This window comes from Cololabis saira, chromosome 7, assembly GCF_033807715.1.
Source record: "Cololabis saira isolate AMF1-May2022 chromosome 7, fColSai1.1, whole genome shotgun sequence".
In the NCBI taxonomy this organism is placed as follows: domain Eukaryota; kingdom Metazoa; phylum Chordata; class Actinopteri; order Beloniformes; family Belonidae; genus Cololabis; species Cololabis saira.
Window position 1 is genome coordinate 29,777,898 of NC_084593.1, and position 17,545 is coordinate 29,795,442.

The following is a 17,545-nucleotide window of genomic DNA, read 5'->3' on the forward strand; positions in this document are numbered from 1 at the left end:
TTTTGCGCTAAACAGGACTATTAACACATCTGAAAAACCACCTGCAATATCTAACATTTTTTTTCTATTAATTCTTGGTGTTACCATAACAGGCTTTTCTTTGTTAAATGTAAGTTTCGCACAAATCAAGGGGTGATTGAAACGGTAATATTGACTCAATACAAGAATATCTTTTAGGTAAAGCTGGACTGTCCCAACCTTTAATTGGTTCACATTTTCATTTCCTCAACTTTTTTTGATTTGGGATTGTACAAGTTAAGGGCTTCTAAAATGAGAAAAACATTGAGAAGAAGTTAACAAAAGAGAGTGAGAAAGTAAAAGAAAGAAAGACAAGTTTAAGCCGAATTTGGCACCACGGCGGCTCTCAGATGAAAACAGTTTTTGGGTCTGTTTGTTCTTTTATTGTCCCGAAGCGTCTGTGTGACGGCAGCACTTCTATAGAGACTGGAGAGAAGCTATCGTTGAACGTTTTACAAACTTTTGATTTTCTTTTGGAAGCAGCAGGAATGACTCCCATTGCTGTTATCTCACTGGCCCAAATTATTTTCACTTGTTCAACTGTAAAAGCGACTTTTGTATTCAGTATAAGTAGTGAATTGGTCTCTGAAAAACTGTTACCGGATTATTACACTTTTACTGTAAAGGTGATCTGGAATTACATGTTTTCAAAACTCGTGTTTATAACATTTATAACCTCATTTAATCTGTTCCTAACTCTTAAATGTTCTGAAAGTATGTCTTCAACTAATGGGCGGGAAGACAGGAGTGGAAAGCAGCATGTTCCGATGTGGGTGAGGGGCCACTGCAGATCGAGGTATGGCAAGCACCGGTAGGCACAGCTGTAGCACAAAGTCATTACTGCTCCTCTACTGATTCAGAAGAAAAGGGCCGCTCCTGCCACATGGCCACCCTGCCACGCCTGCCCCCCGCTCTCCAGCCATGCACCCCACACAAGGCCTGGCAGCGCCAGGCGGCACCACTCGCAGCTGCACTCGTCCCACGTGTGGCAGGGCAGCCGAGCAAAACAGAGAGGTGTCGAGGTGTTGCCGGGTATAGTCGGGGCTGGCTGGAGGGGAGGGGGGGGTCAGGGCGGGTGTAGAGGTTAAACCAGGGTAGGGGGGCTCTGTTCCTTCCCCTCTTATCTTCCGACTGACCATTCTCTTTCCCATCCCATCCCCTCCTCCACCCCAGCACCCCTGTCTTCCCTTTTGTGGCCTGTGCACCTGCAGCCCTTAAGTCCGGGCAATAAAGCTGAAGGATTTGTCTACTGGACTTTGGAGGAGAAGTGGGGGGGATCATTAGACAGCATGAGAAACACAAAAGCAACAGGTTCAAGCTGTGGTTGCTAAATATGGTGCATTGCCATATTGCCAAATGTGATGGGTTTGATGTAATTTAGTTTGACATAGAGAGAGCAGGTTTAAGCAGATTTGAGTCCAGATTTGTGCTGTGTTTGGGTTAGTGTCATGATGAATCAGTTTGATCATAATGACTCATGATCCTGGGTAATTTAAGGGCCTCGCATATGTAAAATGAACAAATTACCTCTGTTCAGTGATAAACGGAAAGCTTAAAGATGGCAGCTTTTCATCATCCAAACTATCTTTAAATTATTTTTCTTGTCAGATTAGGAAGTACATGGAGATTTTGTCCCAAAAAGAAACAATGAGGTAACCCCAAAAAAGAGAAACGAAACAAAAACAAATGGAGATCCATGGTGTTGTCTGCCCCTGTGAAGCCTATAATGTGAAATAATTGAATACTTTACTTTTTCTTTTTTTTTTCTTTTTTTTTACTTTTTTTAAATGTAAGTTTTTATTCAGCTTTTTATTCAACAGTCCCAGCATTTATTTGATCACCATTAATCCTTTGTTTCATATCTGAAAAAAAACTTTATTGCAGTTTTTACTATCCACAATATAGTTTTATTTTATTTTACTTGGAAGGTCTCATCATTTTAACAAATATGATGCGTTTGGCTCTATAAGGCTAGAACCTAAAGTGCATAATCACAATGATTTTATCTGAATATTTTAACAAATCAGGCTTTTATTTCCCAGAAAGTCTGAATGTCTGAATGTTTCTCTCTTTAATAATTAAAAGAAATGAAATACTCACATTGTGCTATATTTGAACTTCGTTTTCGAACTTATCTGGTATTTTACAGTATCTCCAACATAATTCAAACTACGGAGGGATGAACCACAATAAGTTTTTCCTATGCATGTAAACTTTCTGACGAGATCGAAACCATAAAGCACATAGGATGCAGAAGAAGCAGAGATTGTGGCTTTTGTCTTTGGATAGAGATGGAGAGAACATTTTATCTGTATAGCTTTGTATATTGAAGAATTCGTTGTCCTACAGAGTCCTACAAAGTCGCTGCAGGGAGGTTGGCTGTATAATTAAGATAAATGTGCTACCAAAAACAAAATCCCATACTGGAATAGTTCATTTTGAGATGGATAGTTGAAGGTAAAATAGTTCTCAGCCATGTTCTGCAGATTTTCTGTTCAATTCCCCACCTGTTGTAATGTTATGTTCACTCATGCAGAACTTTTCTCTCTCACCAGTTGCATGCCAGACCCCCCACATTGTAAATCGCTGCAAAGGGAAAAAGATTCAGCTCTTTCAGAAAGCGACCATGAAGGCAGAGGAAATCACTCTAAACGGTCTTAATTCTGCCATTAGATGAGAAGGAGCGCGGTGGGGATTGGCTGGCCCTATGCTCCATATTCACAGAAGCAGGATGAGGTTGGGAAGCCCGCTGAGAAAATGGTGTCGTAATCAGGAGCCAGCAGTTCTGCCTGATCAGGTACGCTAGCCCCTCTTCTTGTTTCCTCAGCCCCTTCTCCTCCACACCCCCTCCTGTTATTTCTCTCCCCTTCCCCTGCCCCGTAAGGAGAGCCTAATAAGACTCTGGACGTACTGAGCTGTTCTTATGTGAAGACCTGGCTGGAATGAACAGAGATGAGGCCTAAGGTGGGGGCTGATGGGGTGCTGGAGCTGGAGGTGTATGGAGTTGTGGTGGTGTGAGGCTTGTTTTTTTGTTCCCACATTTGATTATTCAGGTTGGCTGAACTAAATTCTAAACCCATAAAATTCGTATCCCCTCTGGGGAACCATTTGCATATATTTCAGTACCCCCTCCCTCACATCCCAATTCCCCTTTTTCTCTCAGAAAGTGAAAGAGAGGGTGAAGCAACCAGGCCTGTCTAGGCTTTAAGATGTCACTGTGGTGTGAAATATGGGCGAACAAGCAGGGTCTTTGAAACCCAAACTAACCCCCCACCAGCCTCTAGCCTGTGCCACACACACACACACACACACACACACACACACACACACACACGCATTGACATATACAGTCCTTCTCTCGCACTCCGCTGGTTGGTTTCTCATTTAGAAATAGATTTAATTGTGGAGCTACAAACTCTTGAGCTTTACTCACGAATGGAGATGCGTTTGTGTAAAACACTGATTCTTGGTGATTGGTTGTCATATGGATTAAACTGAAACCCGTGGCAGCGGTTCATGTTATATGTTCTCACATGCTTTCAAACAGGTGGGGTCATCTGCTTGTGGGTCGCGTACATACGTCTGCCTTCAAAATAACTAAATCCATTACAAGCTGAAAAGGAGTCATTATAGTGTGTGTGTATGTGTGTGTCAAAGCAGCAGTCTGGACTTGTGACCTCGCCACTTTTACTCTTACACCGTGGTCGATGCCGGGGATTATTTTTCAGACCAGAAATGTTCTGAGGGCAGGTCTTAAAATTCCGTTTAGGATGTGTGCCGAGCAGCGTAAAGATGAAGGGGAACACACATGTAGCGGGGCAGGCGGAGCGGGGCAGGCGGAGCGGGGCAGGCGGAGCGGGGCAGGCGGAGCGGGGCAGGGCTCCACACCGCCAGTCAGCCATGAGAGACACCTGTTCGCTGTTTGGCTTGTGAGGCTGACGTTTTGTTTTTCACTTTGCCAACCCGGCTTGCTGGCTCTGTTTTCACCGTCAGTCTGCATGGACGGGCAAAGTTAGACAACGGGAAGAGTTGGGTGTGGATGGGGACGGGGGGACGGGGGGGGGGTAGTTGATGGCATTTTGGTCACATGGGGTACGTTTCTGTCATCCTTTACTCACTCCCCCTCAGCTCCCATCACATCCCCTGCCCTCCCGTGCCCACTCCCTGTGCACAGGCAGAATGCAGTGTTGGGAGGGTGAGCACTGAACACCCATTGTGTGTGCTAACCAAAGCGGAATGCCCGGGTGACAAAAGGGGGAGGAGTGGGCTCAGGGCACACAAAGCCAGTGGGAGGAGGTGGAGGAGGTGGAGGAGGAAAAGGGGGAGGAGGGACTTAGAGAGGGGGCAATCTGCTGGAGGCTAAATAGACCCACTCAGCCCCAAAAAACTCAGCACCCTAAAAATCTTCTCTAACCTCCTTTCCCCCCGTTGCCTTGTAACCCCCATCACGCCTCCCTCCCTTGGCTCCGGGGTGTACAGTGTGCACGCTACTGGAAGCTGCCCATTTGTTCCCAGCAGCGTGAAAAAAGAAATTCAACCACCAGAACCATCAAACTATCAAGTGTTGGGTTAAGCATTATGATTCATGCCCTGAAGGTCCAAAGCAGGATGTGTTTGCCAACTGTAGTCATGGTTTCCAAATCTTCTATCATCAGGCAGGGATGTCCTATAAGCCCCATCTATCACTCTCAAGCAGTAAAAAAAAAAAAAAAAAAAAATCAGAAACAAGTGGCACAAAACTTCAGGTAAAAAAATCTATTCATTATACATGAAATAAAGTAAACCTGTCCCTGCTGAAATTCAATCTCCACCTTGCCCCAGCACAGTTACATGAACCTGATCACCCGTGTGACTTTGCATCCGTGTTTTTAGTGTGTGTACATGGCAGAACAAGGGGCACATGTGCGTGTACTCACCTGCCTATTCCAGAAGCTGAGAGCAATATCGCCTGTGTAGTATCGCACGTCAAAGCCAACCTCTCAGATCCTAAACAGGACCTGGGGCAATGGCGCAGCAACCTTAAAAAGTACACCAGACTAACCCTGAATTAACTCTTTCTAACGTCATTATTTACTGCAAGTAGGAGCATATCTGTTTTAAAACAGATGCCTAAAAGCTGAAGGATCTTAATACCTCCAAAAGTGTGTTGAAAGTGTTTCTTCTCTTTATGCTTTGATTTAAAACCATGGACATTTGTTTGATGATGTTGTGTTAAACGCTTTGGGAAACTTAATAAATTATAATGCTATACACTATTAGGTCCATTGCTCCTCTGTTTATACAGGTTCAAATTTCTTTTTTTTTTCAGTATCAAATGGGAGTGAAGATAAGAGTTTTATTTGGGAAACCTGCTTTTTGAGCCTGTCCATTAAGAACATTTTGAAAAATTTGCAATTAATCAGAAGTTATTCCCAGATGTCAGTTGTTGATGAAACAAAACTATTCACTGAGATCATGAACTCTTTTTTATAAAGTTTTTTTGTCGCGGTCAAAAAAAGCCGAGTGTAGATGCCACCAGTGCCAGTGAATCCTGTCGGTCAATTCTTTTCTAAAATCTTGACTAGGCAGATCAAAGGGGGTGCTTTAAAGATCTCACTTGATGAAGACACCCCCACGCTGTCTCCAACTCCCCCACACACACTTAACATCTGAACTCCCTCCTTCTTTCATTCATGCAAACCTCAGCCTTTCCCGTCGTATTCACAGCCACTGCTGCAGGGCAGAGGCAGCTTCCCGTTTTATCTGTGCTGACTTCATAGGAAGTGGCTTGCTGAGTTGTTTTAGTTCATGTGTTGTTAGTGAAATGCAAAAGGTCAAATGCAAGCCTCGTGGCCATGTTTGGGTCACAGAGAAAACCTGCCAAGGTTGATCCCAGTATCTTTGTCGAGAACACCAAGTGTGTGTGTGTGTTTCAGGCTCTAGGTGTGTGTTTGCATGTGCAGTCATGCATGTCTGCACATCAGTACAGGTGAGTCTGAACTGTCTGTGCTGGTACAGTTAGAGGCTCTCTGTCAGCATGGACCCAGGCAGCCATCATTGTTCTCAAGCTGTAATTCACCCCACTGCAATCAGTGCCATAATCTGGGTTTCGCTGAGCCCTCTCTGCTCCGGATGATTCTCCTCCTGATTGGCCTAACTGGACTCCTGTCTTTGGCGGTAGATTACCATGGATTGTTTTTCTCTGTGGCATATAGATTGCTCCATGTTAACATTCACAGCATAGCAAGACTTCCAGGAGGCCTTGTTATGTCTGAAAGTTGCTGATTTAACTTTATATGAGACTCTGGTATATGTTGTTGCCAGATATGTCGCATGTGTACAGTATGTATATTTTAATCAAAACCAGAAAACTTTATTTGCCAAATCTGATTGCAAACATACGGCATTGTCTTGGTGAATAAAGCACTTTGTACTTATTTACAACGCACATCAGTGGCATTTATAAAGAGATTAAAAACGAAAATATTAATCAAATGTCTAATTAGAAAAACACTAACTAGACAAGCCTAAACTCCACATCTAGAGGTAAGCACTGCAAATAGATATTTACAGTAAATGAATGCTTACAGAGTATACTCTATGATAGAAGTGAACATATATTTACACATTAAGGCTCATTGTTTTGGATATATAAATCAATAGCAATGTGAATGGAATACATAAGTGATATTATCTTTAACCCCCTTTTTGGTTGCAACCTTTGTTTTTCCCTGACCTCTGACTATGTTTCTTTCTGGTTGCAGAAAACTGAAAGGACACATTTGCTTTTGTATCCTCTTACATGCACACATTGCTAAATAGACGAGGAGAAAATCAATATGCACGTATAACAGCTAAAAATCTTTCTTTTAAGCATATAAGCAATAACACTACACACAATCACAGTTAAGCAACGTCCACAGTAGTGTGGTTTCATATCTCATAATTTGAAACATTTCTTATGGATTTGCTTGGTTTCCACATTATTTCAGAATCAGTTTGCAGATTGTGGGGTTGCAGTTTGGTGTGGACCGACACGACCCAAAACCTTTGGAAACACTGATGCAATTACACACATTCACTTCGTGATTTACTCTTCTGGGTCACTATATCTGATTTGCAAAGTGAATATTATATGACAAATACAGGAAGACAAAGAAGAAAAGAAAAAAAAACAGACAAGCCTTACATTGTAAGCAACAATGTGGAGAGGGAAGACTAAAACCTGCTAATTGTGTTGTCCTCGGCATCAGCTGTTATGCAGCTGTAGACTAGATTTAATACGTCCAACTGTCTACATGTGCAGCAGCCAGCGCACTATAAAAGCAGTCAGCAACAAAATTTATTTCCAGTGACCATTAAATATGCATTAATTGTGATAAAATGCTGAGAGATTCTTTCAGACACAGACGGAAAGTGCTTGTGTGAATGAGGATCTAAACCTGGTGAGATGCTCATGAACCAAAGTTGTAAATGTTTGAAGACAGATGTGCTCCTTCAGCACTTTGATGGGCTGACTTTTGCACCAATATTCCACCTTGTTTTACACGTAAATGACCCAGATGCAGAACAGCAGGGCTTTTCATCGCCCTCCTGCTCCACCATGGGAGGTGGTAACTGGGGCAAAATAAAGACTTGGTGAAAATTGCCAAAGGAGAACAGTGGTGGGGATTTAATGAAGACAACTGCATCAGTGTTACATAAAATCTTATCTCTCTTTCACAGAAAGGTTAAACACCAAGGACAATAAACATAAAATTAAAATTCAACTCAATAAAATAAACAAGGAAGATAATGGTAATAGCAGGAGGTAAGAGCAATAAGCTCCATGTCAAATGTTACTAACCTCTCCATATTTATGTAAATGGACATTTATTTACCATCCCATTAAAAAATAGTGACTATAACCATTATTTTCAATTGATTAGCGTTGACTTATGAGTATTTTTACATTCTGCTCTACAGCTGTGTACAAAAACACTGAACTGTATTCTTCATCACATGATTTTGAGCCAGTCCCCAAGCACAAAAGTTGCGTTTTCATTACACTTAATTACAAAAGAAAAGCTAAACTCTGAATCTGTGATAAAAGATACTTCTGGAGGGGGTTGGTGTTTCCATTGAATGGTGTTTTACTAATTATGAGTGTAACTCATAGTTCTCTCTCCGTATCTCTGTAATTCGCCGTATCTCGTCCTGCGAGATTTCTCTTCAAAACAATGAAAAAGAAGATCTTGACTTTAAAGAAGATGGACCAAAACATTGTTAGTTTTTGACAAATTGTTGCTCCTGTTGTGAAAATGCAGTATGTGTTATGCAGTCAGGCATACTGATTAAGTAGTGTTACAGCACGGCTATATCGAATTAATGACGCCAAAACCAAATGGAAACTAGATATTTTATTAGTTTAGATTGGCTGGCTCCAGTGCTGCCAGAGATCTGCCATTACACCTTTGTGATAAACTGGATTATTGACACGTCTGGAAAACCCACCTCGTGAAACCGGAAAAAGGCTTTCGCGATATTTGGATGTTTTTTTGATTTAGAGGCATTACATGTTTTTTGGGGGGATATCTAGGTTCTTGGGGTAATGGAAACGTGACTATTGACTGGTCAAAAGAAAATCAGTCAATATGCTTACATGCACTGACTAGAGAGAGTCGAATTGTTGCCTTATGCCGCTTTTCCACTAGTACCTACTCAGCACGGCTCGGCTCGGGAGGCGCATCACGCCTCGTCCCGGCTCAACCTGCTTTGGCCTTGTTTGTTTTTCCACAGCCAGGTGAGAAGTGGGCGGGTTGGGGTGAAGCTGCTGTGACGTACTCGATTGCGCAACGCCTTTGTTTGTGTCGGCGCAGATGAGAAAATCAGCTGGAGCCGCGAGCGGCTGAGAGTAAAACAGCCCGTCTACATCCCTTTTTTAATTCTCTCGTCAGCCACCAGGTTTATGAACATCTGCACCTCAGAGTTGGATCACCAAACAGACATTTGCGCTGTATAATAAAATCGCTGCGAGCCGCCAGTCGTTCTCGAGCTGATTCCCGCTTCCTGATTCAAACGTCTGACGGCCCGTCCCCCGACCAATCAGTGGCCTGTAATGTGATGACGTCAGATCCAGCCCGACTCAGCCCGGTTAGAACCTCGACAGCCTCGACAGAAAAAGTATCTGCTTGGCGCGGCTCCACCCGCCTCGGCCCGTAGTGGAAAAGCGCAAGACGGGGGCGTGGCGAGTAGAAACGCGCTGAGTAGGTACTAGTGGAAAAGGGCCATTAGTCTGACTGATATTGAAGATTTAAAAGCCATGTATACACCTTAGTTGGGCTGTAGTCAAACCAAACTGGAGTTCTTGAAATTGACCTTTTAAAGCCAGATAATGTGGTTCTAAATTGAGCCATTCCCCCTTTCAGAAGTGACGAGACGGCGGAAGTGGGAATAACAACTGTCACGGCATGACAACAACACAGTAACAGGAGAAGAAGAGGAAGACTTTGCGTTCATGATCAGGCGTAGTATGTACGAAATGTACAGAGCTGCTGCATTGTTGGCGTCAACATGTTCATGTGTTGTTGTCCTCCATCTACGTCTGCTTTGCGTTTGTTTAATAATTGTTCTAACTAACAGGAAGAATGCCAACATGAAAGGGCGTCCAGCGCCACCTAGCGTTGTGGAGTCGAATGTACCTCACTTAATAATTGATTGTCTTCCCGTGCATGTATACTCGGATTTCTCGGAAATTAAATTATTGCCAATAGCTCGATTTAGATGTAAACGTAACCGTACTGTGGTGAGTGGTCCTTATTTCTTGTCAGTTGTTAAAGCAAGGCAAGGCAAGTTTATTTATATAACACAATTCAACACAAGGTAATTCAAAGTGCTTTACATCAACATTAAAAGCGGCAAGACACAATTACAGTTCACAATCACAGTTAAGTGTGAACGACTCAAGGACTTATCAGAGTTGCTTGTCAATATGTTACCTGGCCATTGCTGACAGATAACAGATATCTTCCATACCAAATAGTACAGTAAAGCTGGGCATACACTGTGCGATATTTTAAATCGTTTGAGACTGCCCCATCTCACACTGCACGACTAGATCGCGGAGTTCAAAAGTTCACAGCCCACGATTTATGGTCTCACACTGTACGACCCGATGCTCGGATGCGACCCGTCTGCTCACACTATACGATCATAATCCTCATGTTGGACCTCTGTGTACTGGAACTCGAGGCCGGTTCTGGGACAGGGGTGGGCTGCCAACCCAAACATGCGTCCTGCCCACCCGATCAAAGGTTATGGGGATCCTTTATTTTTTTATATATATATAAAAAAAAATCCCCAAATATCTGTACTGTTTCTGATTGGGTGGGCACTGTGCATCATTTTTAGACACAACAATGAACGCATACCGCAAAAGTTGTGTCTCGGCGGAGGGAAGTGTTCAGAACAGCACAGAGCACACACTAAAGGCTGATTTATGGTTCCGTGTTACACCAACGCAGAGCCTACGGCGCAGGGTACGCGGCAAACCGCACCGTACGTGGAAATGCAGTCTTTTTTTCTGCTATTAAAACATGATTTGTGATGTGAATTTGCAACAGTTAAACTAAAAATAATAGTTTTTGCGCATGCTCTCTGCAAAATGATGAGGCAAATCGGGTCGTAGCTGCTTCAACTGTGCGATTCCTTCACGAGGAGCGACCAGGATTTCAAACACGCTTGATTTTCTTGCGACCTCACGATTTGTGATCGGGAACTCGTCGTGAGGTGTTAATCCCTTGTCGTTACCCCACGTACACTGCACGAGGCACGAGCAACGATTGGGTCGAAATCCATCCCGATCCAAAAAATTGTCGCACGACTGGAAAATCGGCTCAAAACGAGCCGATAATCGCACAGTGTATGCCCGGATTAACTCCCCATTGGAGCTATAAGAGAGCAAGGCATTGAGTAATCATGAGGAAAGGAAACTCACAAAAGAAGAGGAAGAAGCTTTAATCATCTAACAAGACACAACACACCATACCACAAAACAGTCAGGAAGCTATGCTTTATTTGAAAATATGTTTTTCTCACCTTCAAACTCTGCTGCTTGTTTGAGCTTATCCATGCGTTTGTCCATGATTTATGTCTTTTTTTTAATTGTTGTTATGAACAAATCATCAGCTGCAAACAGCTTGTTGCGTAATCTTTTTCAAATAAACAAATGCTTCTTTGGTTGGTTTTGATTTATAGCATTGTTGACCACCAACTTACCACGTTGCTGTTTGAGGTGAACATAATTTTCCCATCCTGTCACATCGTCTGACTGTCACAATGATTTCAAGATTCAAGATTACAAAACAGTGAGTCTTTATTCCGAACAGCACAGCAATCTGCCAACAGTAAAAGTCTGCACTTAGCCTAAATAATAATTTAAAAAAAAATCTTAAAATGTGCTGTTCGTCCAAATGAGTCAAGACCCAATTCTCCTCGTGTTTACATTCTACATTTGCAGATTTTAAAAAAAGCCTCAGGTATGAGACAGTGGTGTCATAATGAATAAGAGATTATTTCCTGCGTGTTTCAATTTTGATCAATATTCACATATTCAATTCAGTTATGTAAATGTCATCATGATTATCCACTACCTGTCCATTTTGCGTCACTTTCAGTCACAAAATTCAAATACCGGTAAACAAATAACAAAAACACTTATTAATGACAACATATTTTCCATTTTTTTTCACTTGACTCTGCCATTCCTTCTGATTGTCCAAACTGGTCACTTGTTGCATTGTCCTTGAAATTTTTTCTCCACTTTACAAATCACAATCAGTATGTTTACATGCACATCAGAAAGTCGAATTGTTGCCTTAATCCAACCGATATCGAATCTTTAAAAGCCATGTATACACCTTAGCTGGGCTATAGTCGACCAAACTGAAGCTCTTGAGAATGAGCTATTAATTCCAGATAATGCGGCCCTAATTCGAGTTATTTCGGCATGTACCGAACCCACGCTTCGCCGAGCTAGTGACGGCCCTGGGACTGCCCCGACCCCCCCCCCCCCGATGACAACACCGCGAAAGACAGAATATCAACACAGTAGGAGAAGAAGGAGACAGACAACAAAGAATTAACCGGAAGAACGCCAACTCAAAAGTGTGTGTAGCGCCACCTAGCATCGTGGAGTCGAACAGACATCACTCAAAAATCGATTGTCTTCTCGCGCATGTATACTTGGATTTCTAGGAAACTCCGGTTTAATCCTTAGCTAGATTGTTGGCAAAAGCTTAATTTTAGATGTGCATGTAACCACACCGATTGCTTCTACATTCAGCAGATCAGGTGATACCAGGTGTACTTTCACAGATCCCCACCTACTGCAGTTTATGCAGCCCTTAAATCGCAGGGTCCTTTGTTCTCCAAGTGGGGGACCATTAACCTGACAACCATGTCAGCAACAATCGGGGAGTGACCAATGACTGGGGAGACCAGAGCCATGGCCTCCCACGAAGAGAGACTTATCTATCAATATCTATGCAGCCGTCAGGGGAATGACAATGGTCTGTGACACAATACCATGGGTGGTATGAAAGAAAGCTTGGATGTGGGATATGTGCATGGCAACCAACTCACAGCCATTTTATAAATATGGAAATATTAGGCATGTGGTGTTTTATGTTGGTATATTAACTACTGTTTCTTTACATAGCTGATATAAGCAGTTTTTTAGATCAGTTATTTCTTAGATACTTATCCAAACTTTAAGCCCTACTTACCTAAACCAACACATTAAACCATGTTTTCACCTTAAAATGTAATGCAGCAGGTCCCTGCAATGTTAGTGTAAACAGCTCAACATGAGTAATGCCTGCACCCACTCTCACATTCACATTTTAATCCAGAGCTGGCTGAGTTATGTTGTCATGGAGACGGTCATTGTGCAGGCCTCATGGAATCCTGATGACATCACAGTGATTCCAGGCTCTGTGTGTTTGGTGATCGGCAGGATCACAAGCCTCCAGTTTGGCTCGTTACAGCAGAGTCTGACACCAGAGAGGCATGGAAAGTTTCAAATCCCAGTCAGAAGTTTGTGTGTGCTAGGTGAGGCCACTTCATTTCAAATGCTGTCATTTACTGAATGCAAAGTATGTGGCAATTTCGGTAAAAAAAAAAACAAAAAAAACAACAAAAAACAGCCTCCTAGATTAGATAGGACAAAATGAACTCTTTTGAACCCCAAAATCAAGCAAAAGAGCCACATTTGTTTGTCTCTTTAGACGTTTAAAAGCATTTTTAACAAAAAACAAAAAGTTTTTCATACACACTACAAGTGGCTATGAAGAGGATTTTGGTCTTGAAAATAAAATGTTAATGACATGGGAATAAGAACAAGTATTGACAAAATCATCAACCTGAAAAGAAATACTTTTGATTTCAAGTTGAACATATTCAGCACTAGTTAAGATCCACCACTTTATAAACAATTTCATTTTTTCCATTTGTTAAGATTGTGTTCCCAAGTTGTTAAAAATATAATAAGAATGAACAAATGCAGCACATCTAAGCATTTTTTTCTTTTTCAAATGTATTTCCTGCAACATCTGTATGGAAAAGCACATAAAGAGGGGAAGTTGTTGAAGATCTGTGTCACTGTCTTCAGTAAAAAGTTTGCTTTTGGACTGGTGTCCTGAAATGTGAATTCTGATAAAGGAAACATGAATATGTCTGAGATATTTAATTGCCAGAGAGACTGTCATGGTGTTGGACATTATGAGGTTTTAAAACTAAGTACTACAGTTTTTTTGTTATCTTTTATTGTAATGTTTGCACTCTTTATACTTTTACATTGTCAGCTAGAAACAATCTGGAGAAGTTGCAATGCTTTCCCAGGACCTTGCTTGAAGCACCAGGTCATCTCTTGAAAACAATTTTTTAAATTTAAATTATTCTGAGGAGGCTGTTTATCCCAGCTGAGCAAACTCAGTGTGAAGAATGGAGTGACATTTAACAGTGAAATTAGATTGATAAAAAAAACTCACCCTCTCTGGCTGAAGACGAGGGGAGGAGGTTGGGGGGAGGCGAATTTCACAAACTGACCTAAAAAAATTGAGAAAAGAGTCTTCCAGACTCCTGCAGAAGGAAGTTACACACTGCAACTGTGACCTGAGAGATAAAACACATGGGCTCCAAATATACACAATTGTGGAGTATTCTCAGTTTAAGAGCCTGTCCGACACAAATAATCCTCTTTCGTACAGAGTACCACAGGAGCGTTATCACCACCTGTGTGCACCGCAGCCCATGTTCCTCTGTTCTGTGTTGTAGCAGTTGGACTAGTTGTGGGTGCATGTTACAAGCTACATATCAGAGCATCCGAATGTATGCTGCACAATCAGGATTCAGGGAACGCCCAGATATTCACCCACTGAATAAAATACCTACTTCTAACTAAATACAAACAAAATAAAAACGCCCATGAAGATAAGATGTTTAAAATCAGAGAAAGTTAATCCTTCTTTGATTTTACCAAGGGAAAATATAGACGAGGTTTTTAGAGGCCTCAGATTTAATGCTGACAATAAGTCAATGCAGTTTGTTAGTTTTTTTTTTTTTTAAACAAAACTCACATTAGGATTTCTGATACCCAACTGAACTATGATAAACCAGAATGTGTATGCATTTGATACTTGTAAATGCTGTTTCAGTTCAGCTCGCTTCATGTGAATTTAGAAATATTCCATTTGTAAGTAAAGCTTACAAAAAAAGCTTGACTTCATTTTTATCTTTTCTTTTTTGTAGAATACATTGATATGCATTTAGAGGAAAAGTAAAAACCCTTCTGAGTTTGTAAACTTTTAAATCAGAGTTCTTCATGATTCTGGAGAACCAATATTAATTCCTGTAATCGAAGCTTATTACAATGCGCTTAACTGAACAACATTGCTAATGACTGTCCTCACATTTTCTGAGATATAATATTAAGGCAGATGGAGTTATTTGTTATAGCCACATGCCATGTAGCCCATACAAAAATAAAGAATAAAGAATATTTATTGTCATCATGAGATCATACTGACATTTTGTACACACTCCCAGCTTAAAGGAGACCTATTATGGCATTTAATGTATATTTTAAACAGGCCTTGAATGTCTTAAAAACAATCAAAAGCTTGTTTTTTTTACATAAATCAGAAATTCAGCCTCTGGGCCATGTCTCTATTTTTACCGCTTCTAACCTCCTTTTCTGTGAGGGATTCTGATGATATGATATGATCTATGATAATGAGGCTCTGCGCTGATTGGCTGCCTGAATGATGTGTAGCAGGGGAGGGAACAAAGCCTCCGGGCAGAAGAGCAGCGGCTCCGGAGTCCGTACACTATTAAAGCATGTCCCATGCGATGCGATCAAACTTCAGTGACAAAATCAATTCCATCGCTTTATTTTCTATTGGACTGTCCTAACGGGCCGCAAGTTTAACGGTTTCAGTGTGGACAGAGAGCATCCGATGTCACGCAGCTCCACGCCATAGTCGGACGCTCGCATTCAGTTACACTGTGTAAACGGATCTTAAAGCCTGAATTACGGTTCTGCGTTAAATCGATGCGTACCCTACGCCGTAGGCTCTGCGTTGGTGTAACGCGGAACCATAAATCAGTCTTTAGTCACCTGAAGGGGGAACGGGTCACCTCATCTTCACACTAATTCACCCAGGAAGATTTAATTGAATTCTAAACAGGTACACCACAGTTATTTACTCCGATTCCTCATCATTTAATTTCTTATGTTACAAGACAGATGAATCATGTTAACTGTAAAGAAATCACAACACTGAAGGTTCACAAATGGCAACTTTATTGTTACATAAGTTGTATATAAATAACATTTATGCACTATTGCTGGCTTAAGGAAGGACTGTGCATTTCTTCTTCCTAACCCTAACCCTAACCCTAACCCTTCTTTCATAAACAGAAAAAAATGTATTACGGTACTAATAGAGTTCCGTAACACGGAGTAACACCGGAGCTAAGCTAAATACTTAGCCCATGCAAAGATCATGCTTGTAAACAAATATAAATAACGTAAAAAAATAACGTCACTTACCGCTGACTCGTGTGCATTTGCGGGGTCCGTGCTGTTGGTACTGATCCTTTTATGAGGGTAAGTGTCGATGCAAAACCTCATTTCTACTGTCCCTCACTGTTCAGCAGCCACCGCTTCTGAACAATGGCGGACGCTCTGGCCGGCGGAGTTAGTTGTGGGCCTGGTTTCAGCAGCGGAGGAGACCGAGGCGTGGTTTGCATTTTGGTGACGTAACGAAAATGCACAAATCTGAACGGCTCGTAAAAGTGACATGACACTGGAAGGATCCTCCGGGCGGCTGTTCAGACACTGCAGAATTTAGTTGCTTTCCTCCTTTTCTGAGTTGTCAGGGTGAGAGGAGACCACTTTATATATGTTAAAGCAAGAAAAAACGTGTTTTTCATAATAGGTCCCCTTTAAGGGCAAACGTGTAAAATGTACATGTTAAATAAAACTCAAAATTAAAGAAAAACACAAAATTTCAATAGAAACCCAGTCGAGTTGAAATATTTAGATATTTTAAGAAAGTGCAGTCTGTTCAGTCTGTGAAATGAGATGGGCTGATGGGATGTAAGTGTTAAGCCCCTTTTACATTGACCGACATGGGGTGGCGTGTTGAGTGAATAACTTGCCTCCGAGAGTCTTAACCACTGGTCAGGTCTGATGTAAACAGAACTGACGTGGGGTGGCAGGCCGTGGGAGGGATTTGTTGATCATGTAACCTCAGTACAAGCAACCAGGGAAGTTTTTTAAAATTATTATTATTATTATTATTATTATTATTATTATTATTATTATTATTATTATTATTATTATTATTATTATTATTATTATTATTATATAAAATAAGGAAATGGCTGATGAGAGTAACAACAGCAGCAGGAGGTCACAGGTAGGGCCTATATTTGCAAGATGAGTAACTGGGGAGACGAGGAGATCTGCGAGCTACTCAGCCTCAGAGACGAGGATGCCATAAACCGGCGTATCTGGTTTGAATACTGGTACGTGGCCACAAAAATTACAAACCAAGGCTTTGCAAGAAGGAAAACCCGGCCAAAAAACGCTCATCCCGATGTTTATTCATCCTCGTTTTGAAAAGGACACCTGTCTGACGGCGATTATGTCACAGGTTACGTTATGTTTCGCAGATAACTTCTCCCGACTCGCCTTCCCTCCCCTCAACTCGCTTTCAGGCCTGAGGTTACAAATAACGTGCGTTACACACGCGTTTATCATCCTGCGATATTAGCAGGATACAATCTAAAAAAGTCCAGTTCTACTAGATGCCAATCCCTTGTGCTGTCCTCACCACCCAGGCTAAGTCTTTCTTATCTTGTGCCATGCAGATCCTAAACCACATCGTCACCCTTCAATCGTGGCTTTGTAGAAGTTAGCTAGCAGCTGTGTAGAGAGTCCAGTTCGCTTCAACTTCCTGAGAAAGAAGAGCCATTACCGGGCATTGTTCTCCAGGTGTGAGGT